The 18423-nt window shown below is 35.1% G+C and overlaps 1 pseudogene; it reads right to left on the reverse strand.

Moving 5' to 3' along the window:
* Positions 1–356: 356 nt before the first annotated feature.
* Positions 357–1357, reverse strand: LOC122738214 (annotated as a pseudogene).
* Between the last annotated feature and the right edge of the window lie 17066 nt (positions 1358–18423).

Here is an 18423-nt window from a genome sequence, read left to right on the forward strand (position 1 = left end):
TTTCTTCTCTTTTCAGTTGATTCCTCATTTAGGAAGTTTTGGAATATTCTAAGATTTAACTCCAACAACAAAATATAATAGAAAACAGGATCATCTAGAGGACTTTACCTTCTATAGATAGTCCCTCTGCTCAGGAAATTCTTTTTTTTCATTTTTGCACTGAATATGGTGACTTTATTGATGGTATGTACACAATAGAGGTCTCTAGGCTTCTCCCCCCTACTACAGGGGTGCTTTGGGACAACAGTATGAACAAGGCATGGGATCCCCAGTACAGGAACATAGGTGAAGTATATGGGCTCTCCAGTGGTGGAACTCATCTTTTGGCTGGGGATGAAGATCCATGGCTTTCCAATTTACTCCTTGGAGGTCATGTAGACCATGACGTCTACTACACGGTTGCTATAACCATACTCTTTGTCATACCAGGAAAAGAGCTTCACAAAATGGTCATTGAGGGCAATGCCAGCACCAGCATCAAAGGTAGAAGAGTGGTTGTTGCTATTAAAGTCACTGGATACAACCTGGTCCTCTGTATAGCCCAAGATGCTCTTCAAAGGTCCCTCTGATGCTTGATTCACCACTTTCTTGATATCATCATATTTGGAAGCTTTCGAAGGTGGCAGGTCAGATCCACAACAGACATATTGAGAGTAGGAACATGGAATGTCATGCCTGTGAGCTTCCCATGCAGTTCAGGTATGACCTTGCCTACAACCTTAGGAGCACTAGTAGAAGCAGGGCTGATGTTCTGGGCAGCAACACACACATCACACCACAGCTTGCCAGAGGGGCCATCTACTGTCTTCTGTGTAGCAGTAATAGCATGGACTCTAGTCATGAGTCCTTCCATGATACCAAAGTTGTCATGAATGACCTTGGCCAAGGGGGCCAAGCAGTTGGTAGTGCAGGAGGCGTTACTGATAATCTTAAGGGAATTATCATATTTTTAATGGTTTACTCAGATCATGAACATTGGGGCATTAGCAGAAGGGGCAGAAATAAGGACCTGCTTGGCTCCACACTTCAAGTGAGCCCCAGCCTTTTCCATGGTTGTAAAGACACCAGTGGACTCTACAACATAATCAGCTCCAGCATCTCCTCAATTAATACTGGTGGGGTCCTGCTCCTGGAAGATGGTAATAGCTTTTCCATTGATCACCAGCTTTCCATTCTCAGCCTTGACAGTGCCCTTGAACTTGCCATGGGTGGAATCATATTGAAACATATAAACCATGTAGTTGAGGTCAAAGAAGGGGTTATTCATGGCCACAATGTATACTCCATTGGAATTGAATGCAGCCCTGGTCACCAGGAGTCCAATACGGCCAAATCCGTTTACTCCAACTTTCACCATCTTGTTTCAGGGATGCATCTGCACTGAGCTTGGGGGAGGTACTAAGAGACTCAGGAAATTCTTAATGAAGATACTGAGCCTACCTCTTCTTTAGTATGCCTTGATTAATATTAATAGTCAAAGAATAATCTCTATTGATAAATTTCAAAGGAAATTCTGTGATTTTAAAAAAATATGTATGGGCTCCATCTTATCTAAGGAGAGGCTTAAAGGATCTCATTAAGAATACTGAGATCTATGCTCATTCAAAAGTGTTTGCTCTAACCATCCATGAAAGAGGAAAATGGAAGCGGAATGTGTTTTCTAGACTGTAACATTGAAATTATATACCAATACACTTGTGTTGGACAGACATTCAGGGAGATAATTTTGTAGACCTTAAATTAAAAAAGAAAGAATAGGGTAGAATGCTGAAATTCTTTGGAAAACTTAATTTCTCTCAAAGACCATATCGCTCCCCCAAAAAAAGAAAAAAAAGAAAAAGAACACATAGATCTTCCATATAAAAAATAAATTATGATGATGAATAATAGACACAATTCACGGAATACTAACCTTTGAAGAATTGAGTTTGCTAATCACTCAAAAAGCAGTGGTAAGGTACACAGTAAGTGTGAGCATATCACAACATATCCCAAAGGAGGATATGTATAGGAGAAGTATTTGAAATGGTGCCACCAGAGAAATTTAATACCAGGGCAGTTGTGAGAGTTCGGTCCAGTAGCAAATGGGAGGAATGTAGATGGATAGCTTACAGGAAGGGTTATAATCATAGTATATAAAGAGAACTAGTGCAAGTCATATAATGACTTGAGCAAACCTGTGATCAACTTAATGAAAGGCATACATGAAAATTTCACAGAATTTCAATGATGGCTAGTTATAAGTGAGTTGCAATGTCCATTTTGGAGAATGAATAAAGTGTCAAATAAATGAGTTACTAATCACTTCCTTTCCTTTATATGTGCTAATAGAGACAGGGCAACATAGTAAAGGAAGTCTAGACTTTGAGTCAGAAGGTCTTGGTTATAGTCTTTTCTCTGTCAGAGAGTATCAGTGTAATATTAGACAAGTCAGAGCCTCCCTTGAGTGTCAGTTGCCTAAGCAGTAAAAGGATGTTCCTAATACTTTTATTATTATATCTGAGACTTCCTTCTAAGATTAAGGAATTTTGCAAGCCATTAAGTAGGCAGAGAATGAAGAGAATGATGCCCTGAAACAGAGGATTAAGTAGACCTGAACGAAGCAGGTAATTTGTTACTATAATTGCTTTTGAAAACCTATGGTTGGGGACAGTTAGGTGTCACAGTGCATAAAACACCAGCCCTGGAGTGAGAAGTGTCTGAGTTCAAATTGAGACTCAGAAACTTGACACTTACTAGCTGTGTGATCCTGGGCAAGTCACTTAAGCCTCATTGCCCTGAAAAAAAAAAAGATAAAAAGAAATAAATAAAAAATAAAGCCTTTGGTTTCAGATATTTTTTGGGAGGGAAAAATATTTAAAGCTGTGTACATGTATTGAGAATTGATCATCATATTCTTGAATTACAGATTGCATGCCTAGATATTTTGGAGTAACAACTTTCCCCTAGAATAATATTGGTTACTCTTTTTTATGTTGTTTGAGCAATTAGTTTTATCTCATTTCCACCTAAATAACTATTTCATTATTTTATATTCTTTGGAATGTTTTAATCTTACTAATTTATCCAATTTCAATTTGCTGATTGCTTGATTAAAAATATTTACTTTGCTATTCCTGATGTTCTTTTGTGGGAACAGCATTTAGTAGGAAAGGAACAGGCTGCAAGATGCAAGCTTGGTTGTAAAAGTTGCCCCCTTAAACATGGAGGTAGCAATAAGGGAAACAGCTTATGTTCTAATTTTTAATAATCCAGATGAGCAATATTTAGCGGGATTAAAGAAATACAATTCTAGCCTGATAACATCTGATTACAAAGAAAAAAAGACAAAAATCATGTCTGGCCTTACTCATTCTTTTGTACACTTCAAGTCACAACTTGCTATCCACCTTGGAAAGAAGTGGGCTAGAACTGAGAATACATCTATTCCTAACTCCTCACAAGTCATATCTAAAAATTTAGACAATTCATATGGAAATGCTTATTTTAAAGAGGTGAATACACATCTTACAATACCATTAGGTGACTGATAAATCACATTATAAACTACATAATGTGCTATATATAAAATTTTTATATTTTATAGACATAATCTAGTGTGGTTTAAATTGTTTCATTTATGCATCCTATTTTTATAACAGAATATTTTCTGAAAATATTTTCCCTTACAACTTAAAAAATGAATTTTCTCTTATGAATAAGAAAAAATAAACAAAAACATTTCCTGTGGTGGTTATAGATTACAACATATAAAACATTTTGCTCCAATAGTTTTTGAATATCTGCTCAGAGGAGGAGTTTTTAATCACCTCTTCAGGTTCATCATTCGGTTTTAATTAATCATAACTGAACCTCTTATGTTTTAATTTACATTGCTGTATTGTGATATTATTTCTATTTCACTCTTTATCAGTTCATATATATCTCACATTTGTCATTTATTAACATACAATAACATATAATTATATTTATCTATAACAATTTATTCTGCCATTACCAAAATGATGGGGACTTTGTTTTATATTAACTTCTTCGTACCTACTTACCTACCTACCTATTTAACTACATACATATATAGGTATACCCTAGACCTTTTAAAAATCCTTCCTTAAAAATCCTTGAGAAATATGGCTAGTCTGGGATCACTGAATGAAACAGCACAGGGGGCAGCTAGGTTGTGCAGTAGATAAAGCACTGACCCTGGACTCAGAAAGACCTGAGTTCAAACCCGGCTTCATACAGTTGACACTTACTAGCTGTGTGACCCTGGGCAAGTAACTTAATCCCCATTGCCCTGCAAAAACAAAACAAAACAAAACAAAACAAAATAAAAAAAAAAAAACCCCACAGATCTACTTTGAGGCAACTAGGTGGCACAGTGGATAGTTCAGAAGGACCTGAGTTCAAATCCAGCCTAAGACACTTGACCTTTACTAGCTGTGTGACCTTGGGCAAGTCACTTAACCCCAATTGCCTCACACACACACAAAAAAGAAGCAGCATGAATGTTTTTCGTGAGTTTTCTTACATAATTTTAAATTATTTTCTAAAAGTTTGGACCAATTCAGAGTTTTTCCAATATTGTAATAACTTACTTCTTTTCCCATAGCCCCTCAATCAATGATTTTCTGCTTTGTCATCTCTGCCAATTTGATTACTGTGAAATGAAGCTTTCGACTTCTTGTAATTTGCATGTAATGTAATTAGTGATTGGGAACATTTTATCTTATAGTTGTTGTATATTTTCATTTGTTTTTTACAATAAAAAACCTGAACACTTAACTGTTAGGGAATAACTTTTGAATGATATGTGTATATACATGCATATATATCTATTTACAAATGCGTATAATTTTCTCATACTTATGAAATATACATGAATTTGAGATTTTTAATGTAAATATTTTTTGAAGTTTATAAAATGAATTCAGTTTATTTTCTTTTTCTATCTAACATTGATTCTCTTCGTGCAATCACTTTTAAAAAATTGTTATTGAAATTGTATATATTGTCTCTTGTGCTCTCTTCTTTCCTTATCGTGGTTAAGAAGTTTTCTATAACCATGGATTTAAAATTGCTTCCTTTCCTTCTCTACTATTTTTAAATGATATGACTGATGTAAGACCAATAAGATGGAGTATTAGACTTTTTTTTCTGGTTCTCACAACCTTTCAAAACTTTCTAAAATAAAAAGTAAGGGGGGCAGCTAGGTGGTACAGTAGATAAAGCACCGGCCCTGGAGTCAGGAGGACCTGAGTTCAAATCTGACCTCAAACACTTGACACTTACTAGCTGTGTGACCCTGGGCAATTCACTTAACCCTCATTGTCCAGAAAAAAACAAACAAAAAAAACAACAAAAAAAAGTAACAAAAGGTAAAGTGATTGGCATTGCCTTCATAGAATAAGCCAATTAAAAACTCTGATGATGTGACAAACTGATATAATAACAGCAGAGTAAACTAACTTATTATGCCTCTCATGCTTATTCAGTACCTCCTTTTTGATAACCAACCCTCCCACAAGGTCACCCATAGGCTTGAAATAGGTGGTACATTAAGCAATTCCATTGCTGCTTATGTGTCCTCTGCCAGAAGACCTAAAACCATTATGTGGCTACAAAAACAGAATGCAGTGCTATCTCCAAATCCTTTTGTCACTCCTTCATGAATGGTGGTATAGCAAAGCAGAAGCACTTTCTTCCTTGTGAAGCAGGATGCTACACTGTAGTAGTACTTTTACACAGAGCTAAAGAACACTGAAGTGAGATAGCATGCAAGGAATATGCATATATGGATATGCAGGTGTGTTTGTTTGCACACTTAGGTATACTTGGTGGTGGGAAGGTTTTCTAGCAGGACTGAAAAATTTACCAAGCATATGTCTGAGGCCAATTATTCTCTCTTTTCCAAAAAAGCCACTTGGGACAGAGATGGAGACCATTGAGAAATGAATTGTCTAGCATATTAAGAAGCTGATACAACTCAGAAATCTCATTCTCCAGGGAACCACCATCGAAGGGAAGGAAACAGAAAATTACCAAAAGTAGAATATATAGTGGGGAAGGCAGAAATGATCAAATATATTAGGAGGAAACAACATTTAGTTGTAACCTATGAGCAGAGACTGACTGATTAGTGGATAAGATATTGAGAAAAATGGAAAGATGGCTTCCAAAAAGTCAAAATTATTCCAAATATCTCTGAAAGATTATTGAAAATAAAGAAAAAATGAATCAACATTTTATGAGTTAAAGCACTGTGTGGATCCTCAAGAGTACATGGAACTATACGGTTGTTCTGTGAATGTTAAAGGCAGAATTTGTGGCCTATACAGCAGAATAATTAGCAGAATAAAAATTATTTGAATCTGTGTGTCATTTCAAAAAGGAGAGAAATAGAGATAGAATGAAAGAGACATAGAGACAGACACAGACAGAGAGACAGAGACAGAGACAGACAGAGAGAGGGTGGTGGAGGTAGGGATGGAATAAAAAAAGAACACAGAAAGGAAGAACAATCTGAAAGAAGAAGCACACTAAAAATCTTTAAAAAGACACATGATCTCTAAACAAGAAAAACAATAATCACAAATAAAGATACATAGGAAAAATCGAAGGATCAAAAGTCTTCCAGAAGAATACAATTCCAAAAGCCTTGGTACCATAATGAAAGAGATATTAAAAGAATATTCTCTAAAACTGATAATATTTTTTCATATGGTGCAAAGTAATTTCAATGGCATATAATTCAAATGACAAACAACAAAATTGATCAGGAGAAATAAAAGCAACTTGGATAACACAAGAATATTTTGCACCAATAGGAAATGGAAAAATTCAACAGAATAATGTTTTCTGTTTTTATTTGTTTGTTTTGTTTTTTGTGGGGCAATGGGGGTTAAGTGACTTTCCCAGGGTCACACACCTAGTAAGTGTCAAGTGACTGAGGCCAGATTTGAATTCAGGTCCTCCTGAATCCAGGGCTGGTGCTTTATCCACTGTGCCACCTAGTTGCCCAAGAGAATAATGTTTTCTAAAGAGCAAAGTTCTTCAAGATGAAACTCAAAGTGAAATTCCTGCAAGCCTAATTAAAAGTTGAAATGATAGTGTTTTTTTTTAATAAAAGAAAGAAAGAAAGGAGGAAGAAGAAGAAGAGAAGCAGCAGCAGCAACAAGGGAAGGATTCCAGACAACAGAAATGCAAGAAACAAATGATTTGACTTTTTAGTTTTAGTTCCCTAACCTAATTGGTACTTATTCTTTTATGTGTTGTTTTACATGACAAATAACAAGCGTATCTAAACATCACCTTTTATGTCACACCACTTGCCAGTTTTCTTACTGGCTTCTATCAAATAGGTGGAACTCCATTCAATAGTTCAATTACTTGGGTTTGTTGTATACTTTGCTACTATGTTCTATAGTTTCTGGTTCTTTGTTATGTTCTTGGATCTTATCAGGTGGTATTTCTAAAGGAAAACATTCACCCCAGGTTGACATCAAACTTTTTATTGTTATGATCAAGACAATATGTGGGTAACTCATAAGCCCAATGCAGGGTGTCATCATTCACTAATAGAGTCTTTGACCTATATCATGTATTCATAGAACCTGAAAGAAGGAATTAATGAATAGAGGCTTATTAAGTAATGATTATATCCAAAGTACTCTGGTAAATTTTTATGATACAGATGAGAAAGCAAGGGATTTTTCTGCTCTCAAGGAGTCTATATTCTAATAGAAGATAATACATTTACACATTCTTTGATGTGACTCAAATGGAAAGGTCCCATGGTCCTCAGGGAATGGCAGCAAAATGTTTAATAATTTATATTCTTTCAAGTTATTTCCCTTGATTATAGGATGTATTTCTGATTTTGAATCCTTTGACAGTGCCAAGTACTTTAATGTCAAGAACTTTCTGTGTATAGACACATATCCATGAAAGGAGATATCTTCTTCCTTATAAAGTGTAACTTTTTCCTTTACAGTAAGTACCTCATACCAATAGCAATTAGATCCAAATATTCCATAATTATTGTTCTTTTTCCCTTCTCCAACTTCATATTCAAGGACCTTCACCAACTTAACTTTTGTAACATTGTTCCATGCTATTGCTGTCCATAAATTATGTATTACCCTGAACCTGTATTACCCTGAACCTGAAGTACTTTTCTCATGACTTCCCCTTGTCCTGTACTGCCCCAACTCTCAGTCTCTATTCAGACAACTGGATTGGACATTGCATTTATTAACATTCACTTCCCTCTATTGAAATCTCTCCTTTCCTTTAAAGACCATTATACTATTTTTTCTTTGAATGAAATCTTTGATTTTTATACCCACTCTACTTCCTCAGGTGAAAGTGCTATCTTCCCCCCGAAATTACTCTTAATGTTTTCCCCACCTCTCATTTACACACTTAAGACTTACCTTTGCATTATACTTATTCATGTGCATATTGTGCTAAACTCTATTTAAGTGTAAAATCTTTGAGCAGAGTCTGTACTATACATATCTTTTCATACTCAGCATCTACCATAAAGTTTGGTTCCCAGTAGGCCATTAATTAAAACTTGTTAAAAGCATTAATGGGTATGAGGGATACAATTAGTGAAAATCATTTCCTTTTCTTGTTTCCCAAAAGCCATTGTGGCAGAAATTTTTGTAGGAAAGTTCAATGTCAGAGAGAAAGGACATCAGTTCTACATACATATGCATACCTAGGAGCACTTGTCACAGCATAAACATATGAAGATGTTGCTACCTTTTTATGCCCATTTCTCTGTCATGCCTGTCAAAACATTATATGCATGAATATATGGATATATATGGATATATGTATCTCTATATATTCATATATAACATCTTTCAAAAAATAGCTTAAAATGTTTTGAAAATGAGGTGAGATGGATTATGCCTTCCTACTGTCGATTATTTTTCTACCTACAGGAAATCCAAGAAACAACTGAATCCTCTTTTTAAAAATAAGCAACCATTTTGCTTTCATGTTAACCTCTGACAGTGCAAGGTAAAATGATTCATTAAATAAATGCTTTATGGTTATTTATGAGATGCTAACTAGGTGTGTGATGTGCTAATTATTAAGAAAATGCACATTTGGAACATCTCCAGGTGTTTTTCCAAATCCTCATCCCCCTCCCCAGGTGCAGTTGCTTTCTATCTGTTTCCATCCGAATAAGCATGAGGGCAATTTTTCAATTTCTCTACTTCACTGAAGAAGGTTTCCTGAAACCTCAAAAAGCTATTATGCAGTTTGTTTAAAAATAGATATTGACTGATCACTCAATCATAAAATGTACATAAGACACATTTAATGGGGGACTTGGGGGAATTTATTGAGGGAAATTCAAAATAACTGTAAGTCATCATTACTTTCCCCAGTTAAACTCTTACATGAGTCAAATGTGAAGCCTTTAACTTTTAAATCCATTTTTAAACCTCTGTAGTTGGTAAAAACAGAAAGTTCATTGTAAAATATCTTGCACCTGGAAAGTCAAAACCAGATTCTTTTCATGCCCATTAAGTTCTAAATTGGACAAATATATTAAAGGTTAAAATAGCCCACATCAACAGCACAATATGAAGTATATTAAGTCATTAAATATACAGAATGGGTCCAAAAGCCTCTTGAATATAATATCTTTAAAATCTACATAATGGTTATTTACATATATCTCAAAATTATAGAAAATGTATAAGAAAACAATTATAGCCTACTGTACTCTCATTTTACCACACTTGATGATTATGTTTAGTTTTGCAAGACATATTGAAAACCAGATCTATGCTGGTGAAGATATTACAATGCATGCCAGATAAACACCAGCCCAAGGAAGTGGACATGTTGGAGGAGAAAAGAGGTAGGGTAAATGTGACTGATATCTTCAAGTATAAGAAGGGAAGTCCTATGAACTTAATCTACTTGACCTCATAGCTAAGAGCAGTCGGTGAAAGGTTCAAGCACACATTTAATCTATTATATCTTTTCTCTTGCAGATAAAATTTACCATGGTCTCTTCAACCATTTCTCATAAGCCTTGAATTCAATACCCTTCAGCTACCCTGGTTGTTCTCTAGACACTTTCCATTTATTAATGTCCTTCCAGAATAGCATAGTGGTACCCAGAAGTGTCTAGCTATAATATGTATGTAAAATGTGGTGCTGAATGTTATTAAAAGTAAAAGAACAATAAGAGTGGAAGAATATGAAAATCAGATTGAGATAGTGGATAGATCTGGGTCAGAGCCAAGAAAACCTCATTTCAAGTGCTATTGCTGATACTTGCTTGCTAAATAACTCTAAGCAATTCACTTAACCTCTCAGTGCTCTTAGAAATTCTCAAAAATTGTATGCTTTTTTAGAAGGTGCTGACCTGAATTGGAAGATGAAGTTTCTCCCTGGGAGTCCCTTATACTCATGAAATCATAGACCTTGTCCCAATAATTCATTCCTTATCTTTCTGGAGATATCTTACAGTCCAGTTGGTAAGTATATAATAAATAATAATATGTTAATAAATAAGAATTGTTAAACATCTAGTATAGATTCTAAGAGGTATATGCATGTGTGTATATGCATGTGTGTATATTTGTACATATGTATATGCATGTATATATGTATAGGCATATATATATATATATAAAAGATATCTCAGAACACAAAATTGTTGATCAGGATATGTTGTTCCAGATAATTGGTTCTTGAATAATTGAACTTTCTTGGCCTTCATGCAGAAAATAGGTGAATGTTGAAGTCAGTTATAGAAAATACATTACTCAACACTCAATTGATTGCTTCTTCTTATACCATGCTGAAGGAAGAAATCTATTCCAGCTGGAAAAGATAATTTACATAATGGAAGACAGTGTTAGGTTTCAATAAGATAAGGACAGCTTAGAACATTGTGCCACATTGAATAACATGAAGCATAATGGGTTAACAGGTACAGAGGCATGGAGCTGGAAGGAATATTAGAAGCCAAACCTTCCATCCTGCTGATCCTCAGGTAAAGGAAATGAGACACAGAGATAATATGTATTTTTACCATGGTCACACAGGTAGCTAGTGCCAAATCTGGCATTCAAACTCATCTCATCTAACTTTAAATCTAGCACTCCATCCAATATAAGTAAATCTTGGGCTTTAATTAAAAATATCAATTCTAACACAGATATAGGTAACACTTAGGTAATACTGCCTAAAAGATCTGAGGGATTTGGTGGCTTGTGAGCTCAGTATGAGTCAACAATGTGATATTCCAGTTGAAAAACAAGGGGGAAAAAAAAACAAAAACCCTTTTTGTACCTTGGGCTGCATTATATGAAGCAAAACTAAGGTGGTAATTCTTCTCTACTCTGCCCTTATCAGACAATATCTCAAATATTGTTTTCACTTTGGGGCCTCAAATTTTCAGCAGAACATTGATAAACTGAAGAGTGTCCAGAGAAAGATAAATAAAATGGTAAATGGCCCTGAGTCCTTGACTTTACAGGAGAATAAATTGAATGAACTTGTGAGATTTATCCTAGAGAAGAAAACACTCAACAAGAACATTATAGTAGCCTTCCACTATCTGAAGCACTGTTGTATGAAAGTGAGACTGTATTTTTTTTTTTCTTTTTGGCCACAAATGGTAGAACTAAACAGTGTTTGAAAGTCTCAAAGAAGCAAACTTATGGTTTAAATAAATAAATATTTATTACTTAATAATTATAGATATCTAAAAGTGAAATAGACTGCTTTGGGAGATAGTGAGTTCTTCCTCATTGGAGCTCTTTAATGATAGGTTCTTAAACAAAAGCAAATGATAGTTCTTTTTGGTGAGGTTTAGACTAGATGATCAATGCTCTCCTATTCACCTCTACTAGTTGACTGAAATACTGGCTCAATGAATTTATTCAATTGCAGGCACATAGTTTGAAAGATTGGAGAACTGAGAAAGGCTTCTTGAAGAAGGTGGGGAATAAGTGGAGACTTGGAGGAAGTCAGGGAATCTAGGAAATTGTAATGAGAAGAAGAGAGATATAGGAATAAGGGGATCAAGTGGTAATGCAATTTTCTTGCAGTTTTATGATTTCTATATAGATTGGGAGTTCTTAATTTTTTTTTTCCATCAAAAACCCCTAAGAGAAAACACATGGCTCCAAGCAGAGTTCAGAGACCCTATATTACCTAGTCTGTGTCCCAGAATGTTATTAGCCTTGTGATGCCAGTCTTTTTTTTCCTCTTCAAATAGAGATGGCTTTTACACACGTATCGAAGCTAATTGGCTAACATCATTCAATTCCCTTAGTTGACATGACCTGAGGGTGGTCCATATTAAAATGAGGTTTATGGTGCTGACATCAAGGCCTAGTGCAAAGACAACCCCCTAAGGGCAAAGGTGCTTCCAAATAGGTGTGGTTTCTATCTCCATTTCTATGGATTTACCCATGAGCTCTTGTGCTGGTCCCAATCAGTCAAGTGGGGGTGAAGAGAAAGCTAAGACTGGGTCCCTGTGTCCCCCATGAAATCCTTTATTAATAACTATTTTCTCACATCAGTTTTCTCTTCTGTGAATTGGGGATACTATAACCTACATTCTATTGTTACTCTGATGCTCAAATGAGATGAAAAATGTAAAGAACTTAGAAGAACATCCCTCCCATAGTCCTTATTATTAGAAGAACAGTAAAAGTTGGTCCACACAGGTAAGTGGAGCCAGCTTATGACTGGTTGTAAAATTAGAGACATCAAAATCATCTTAAGAAAATCATGCCTAAGTTCAATGGGGGTGGAGCCAAGATGACAGAAGAAAAGCAGTGACTTGCAGAAGCTCTTCCCAAGACCCCTTCAAATACTTTAAAATTCTGCCATAAGACAATTCCTGGAGCAAAAAAAAACCCACAAAAAGACTGGGGGAAATAATTTTTCAGCCAAAGACAACTTCTACAGTTGGCTACTTCTAGAACTCAGCCCACAGAGGGTAAGGGGGTTGAACAATTGGCCGGAAAGAGATTACAGGGATATCTTTGCCAGCACTGAGACAGGACTCTGTTGTTTTGCCCATAGTAAGATCCAATTCACAGTCTTGGGTGGCAGTCCCAGATGGGGGAGGGGCACAAGAACACAAGAGCTTGCAGCCATAGTGTAGTGGTAATATGTTTATAGTTCCATGGCAGAAAAGCAAGCTTGTAGTTGATTACAGACCAGAGCACAGGCCAGGAGAATAGTAAACATACTTCTCCTTAAGTCATAATACTTTGGAAAAACTAAAAACTAAAAATTACTAAAAAAAAAGTATCTCTGAAAACAGCTGCACAAACCCCCTGAAGCTTGGGACAGTACACCCTCCACCCTGGAAGCAGTGCCCCAGTTTAACAAAGAGTTAAATTTCAAGAAATAGGCTGGGAAGATGAGTAAGCAGAAAAAAAAATGCTAACTCTAGAAAATTTCTATGATGACAATGAATATCAAAACATACCCACAGAAGATAACAAAGTCAGTGCTTGTACATCCAAAGCATACAAAAAAATGTTAATTTGTCTCAGGTTATAGAAGTGCTCAAAAAGGAATTTGAAAATAAAGTAAGAGAGGTAGAGGAAAAAAATCTAAAGAGAAATGAGAATGATCCAAGAAAAGCATGAAAAAAGTCAACAGCTTGGTAAAGGAGACACAAAAAAACATACTGAAGAAAATAACACCTTAAAAAAAAGACTAGGCTAAATGATAAAAGAGGTACAAAAAGCCAATGAGGAAAAGAATGCCTTGAAAAGATGAATTGGCCAAATGGAAAAGGAGGTAAAAGAGCTCTCTGAAGAAAATAACAATTTAAAAGTTAGGATTGAGCAAATGGAAGCTAATGCCTTTATGAGAAATCAAGAAAAAATAAAGCATAACCAAAATTATGAAAAAAATAAATAAATAGAAGGCAATGTGAAATACCTCATTGGAAAAAACAACTGACTTGGAAAATAGATCCAGGAGAGATAACTTGAAAATTATTGGACTACCTGAAAGCCATGATCAAAAAAAGAGTATAGACATCATCTTCCAAGAAATTTTCAGGGAAAATTGCCCTGATATTCTAGACCTAGAAGGTAAAATAGAAATTGAAAGAATCCACTGATCACCTCCTGAAAGAGATCCTATAATGACAACTCCCAGGAATATTATAACCAATTTCCAGAGCTCCCAGGTCAAGGGGAAAATATTACAAGCAGACAGAAAGAAATAATTCAACTATTGTGGAGCCAAAGTCAGGATGACACAATATTTAGCAGCTTCTACAAAAAAGGATTGGAGGACTTGAAATATAATATTCCAGAAGCAAAGGAACTGGCATTATAAAAAAGAATCACCTACCCATAAAAACTGAGTATAAGCTTTGAGAGAAAAATGGGAATTCCTTAAAGAGAGAATGTTCAGGCAGTCTGGATGAAAAGACCTGAGCTGAAGAGAAAATTTAACTTTCAAATACAGGACTCTAGAGAAGAATAAAAAGGTAAACAGGAAAAAAGAAATCATGAGGGATATTAAAAGGTTAAGCTCTTTACATTCCTACATGGAAAGATGATACTTGTATCTCATAAGAACTTTCTCATGATTAGGGCAGGTGAATGGAGTATATTTAGATAGAAGGCACAGTTGTGAGTTTAATATGAAGGGATGATATCATTAAATAATAAAATTGGGGGGTGAGAGAGGAATGCACTGTAAGAAAGGAAAAGGGAAATATGGAATTGGGTAAAGTCTCCTACAAAAAAGGAAGGAAGAAAAATTTATACAGTGGAGAGGAAGAAGAGGGAAGTGCTGGGAAGTAATTGAACCTTAATCACATCTTAATTGGCTCAAAGAGGGAACAACATACACACTAAATTGACTATAGTAATCTACCTTACCCTGTAGAAAAGTAGGAGGGGAAGGGAATAAAGGGGGAAGGTAATAGAAGGGAGAGCTAATTGGTTCGGGGGAAGTCAGATGTAAAACCACTTTGAGGAGGGAAAGGGTTAAAGGAGTTGGAGAATAGAATAAATTTCATTAGGAGGGAAGAGAATGGAGAAAAATATAGTTATCAATAGTAACTGAAGCAAGTTTGTCTGACAAAGGCCTCATTTCTCAAAACATAGACAACACAGTCGAATGTATTAAATAAGAGCCATTTCCCAATTGGTAAATGATCAAAAGATATGAAATGTTTTCAGATGAAATAATAAAAGGTACCTGTAGGCATATGGAAAAAATGCTCTAACGCAATATTGATTAGAAAGATGTAAGTCAAAAGCATTCTGGGGTATTACCTCATATGTATGGAATTGGATAATAGGACAGCAGAAGAAAATGACAAATGTTGTAGGGGATATGGTGAAAAAGATACATTAATGCACCATCAGTGGAGATTTAAACTGATTCAAACACTCTGTAGACTAATTTGGAACTATATCCAAAAGGCTATACAATCATTCATACTCTTGGACCTAGTAATGCCACTACTATGTCAGTATCCAAAAAGAGATAAAAAAGTTAAATGACCTATATGTAATATATATATATATATATATATATATATATATATATATATATATATAAATGGAAACCCTTTTCTTGTGCAAAGAATTCAAAATTGAGGAGATACCCATCAATTGGGGAATAACTGAAAAAATATGTGGAATTAGAGTATGATGGAACAGTATTGTGTTATAAAAAATGATAAGGGGCAGCTAGGTGGTGTTGTGGATAAAGCATTGGCCTTGGATTCAGGAAGACCTGAGTTCACATCTAACCTCAGACACTTGAAACTTACTAGATGTGTGACCATGGACAAGTCACTTAACCCTCATTACCCCAGAAAAAAAAGAAAAAGAAAAGAAATTATGAGCATGATGCTATCAGAAAAACCTGAACTTACATGAGCTGGTGCAAAGTGAGATGATGTATTGTATACAATGTAACAAATATTGCAAGATGATCATCTGTGATTGACTTGGCTATTCTTGACAATGAAATGATCCAAGATAACTCTGAAGGAATTATCAAAAATTCAAACCATATCCAAAGAAAGAACTGGTGGTACCTGAATGCAGATTGAAGCATATTTTTTTTCTTTTCTTTTTCTTATGTTTTTTTTTAATCTGTTTTCTTTCACAACCCAATGTGGAAATGTTTTACATAACTGTACATGTATGTTATACTGAAATGCTTATGTTCTTAAGGGTATGGGGTGGGAAGGGAGGGAGGAAGAGAATTTGGAACAGTTTTAAAAATGGATGTTGGGGGTAGCTAGGTGGCAAATTGGATAAAGCACCAGCCCTGGATTCAGGAGGACCTGAGTTCAAATCTGACCTCAGACACTTGATACTTACTAGCTGTGTGACCCTAAGCAAGTCATTTAACCCTCATTGCCCCCCCATTAAAAAAAAAAGACTGTTGCAATAATCCAAGGAGTGCTTTTAATGGTTTAATGCAATGTGTTTGCTATTTTAATGGAAAGAAGGTGAAAAATTAGAAAAATAAAATTTACAGGATTTGGTATTGGGGATAAAGAAGAATAGAGAGCAAGAGGCAAATCCAAGGATGTGAATAAAAAATGAAACAATAGAACAAATTCAGAAAGCAAAATTGCATATGACTCACTTTGGTTCAAAAAATCAGTTGTACAAATACAGTTTGAAAAAATTAGATTAGATACTAGTTTGTGTGTTAAAAAAGAACTTGAGATTTTAGTGGACTTCAGGCTCAATAAACATCAGTAATATGTAAATATAGTAGAAAAGAAACCTTTTATCAACTTAAGATACATTAATAATACTACAATGGAAAGAATAAGGGAGCTGCTAATATTATTATATTCTACTTTTTCAGATTATATACAGAATATAATATTTTAACTCTGGAGAGTTAAACAGACTCACTCCAATGTATGGCAGGTGAGAGGACTATGTCTATTGTGTCTTTAAAAATGTTTAAAAGATGGGGGCAGCTAGGTGGCGCAGTGGATAAAGCACTGGCCTTGGATTCAGGAGAAGCTGAGTTCAAATCCAGCCTCAGACACTTGACACTTAACTAGCAGTGTGACCCTGGTCAAGTCACTTAACCCTCATTGCCCTGCAAATAAAACCAAAAAACAAAAAAAATACCAAAAAACAAAAAAAAATGTTTAAAAGAGCATTGGCTTTTAAACAGGAAAAATGATGTAGGTATATATCATAGACATCTTTTAGTATTTGAATGGTTTGCATGAGGATGAAAATTGTCTGTGTGTGTGTGTGTGTGTGTGTGTGTATGCATATAATGTCTTGGATAACAGAATGAGGAACAATAGTTGTCAGTTGCTGAAGGACTGACTAAAACTTTTTTAAAGAAAACAAATAAAAACTTTCAGACTAGGGCTGTCCACAAGTGAAATGTACTGCCATGAACTTTGTGGTAGAACAGCAGAGGAAAATGACAAATGTTGTGGAGGATATGGGGAAAATGAGACATTAATATGCTCTTGGTAAAGTTGTAAACTGATTCAAACATTCTATAGAGCATTTTGGAACTATGGCTAAAGTAATATAAAAACGTGTATACTCTCCAACTTAGCAAAACCAATACCAATACCAGGTTGGTACCTTAAAAGAGATTTTTTTAAAAAGTTGAATTTGAAATTGAGATGATTCCCATCAATTGTGGAATGGCTGAAGAAATTGTGGGATAAGATTAGGATGGACCATTATTGTGCTAATAGAAATGATAAGCAGGATGATATCAGAAGGACTTATGAAAAATGAAATCCATCTATAGAGAAACAACTGATGGTATCAGAATACAAATTGAAGAATAATTTTTTGTTAGTTCTAAAGTGGAAATGTTTTGCATGACTGCACGTGTATAACTTACATTGAATTGCTTGAGTTCTTAAGGAGGGGTGGGAAGGGAGGGAGGAAGAGAATTTGGAACATAAAGTTTTAAAAAATCAATGTGAAAATTTCTTTTTACATGTAACTTGGGGAAAATGCTAAATAAATAAAAATTTAATAAAAATAAATAAAATAAAATATCTAGAAGGCTGAAAAAAATGGACTGCCATGGGAAATCTCCATCCACAGGGGGTCACAGCAGACTGATCATTTGTCATGTATGTTATATAGGGGATGTTTGTTCATACAAGACTAGATAATCTCAGTGGTCCTTTCCTACTGTTAAATTCTTTGATTTCTAAGAGTTCAATAGCTTCACAGAACAAAGGTTGATGAGAAATATCAGTAGAACAGGACTGCTATGAGTGAAAATTTTAAGAACGTGTATTACAAAGGAAGGAAGGGAAAAAGAAAAATATATAAGAAGGAAGGAAGGAAAGAAAAGACAGGAAGGAAGGAAGGAAGGAAGGAAGGAAGGAAGGAAGGAAGGAAGGAAGGAAGGAAGGAAGGAAGGAAGGAA

This window comes from Dromiciops gliroides, chromosome 2 (assembly GCF_019393635.1).
Source record: "Dromiciops gliroides isolate mDroGli1 chromosome 2, mDroGli1.pri, whole genome shotgun sequence".
NCBI lineage: Eukaryota > Metazoa > Chordata > Mammalia > Microbiotheria > Microbiotheriidae > Dromiciops > Dromiciops gliroides.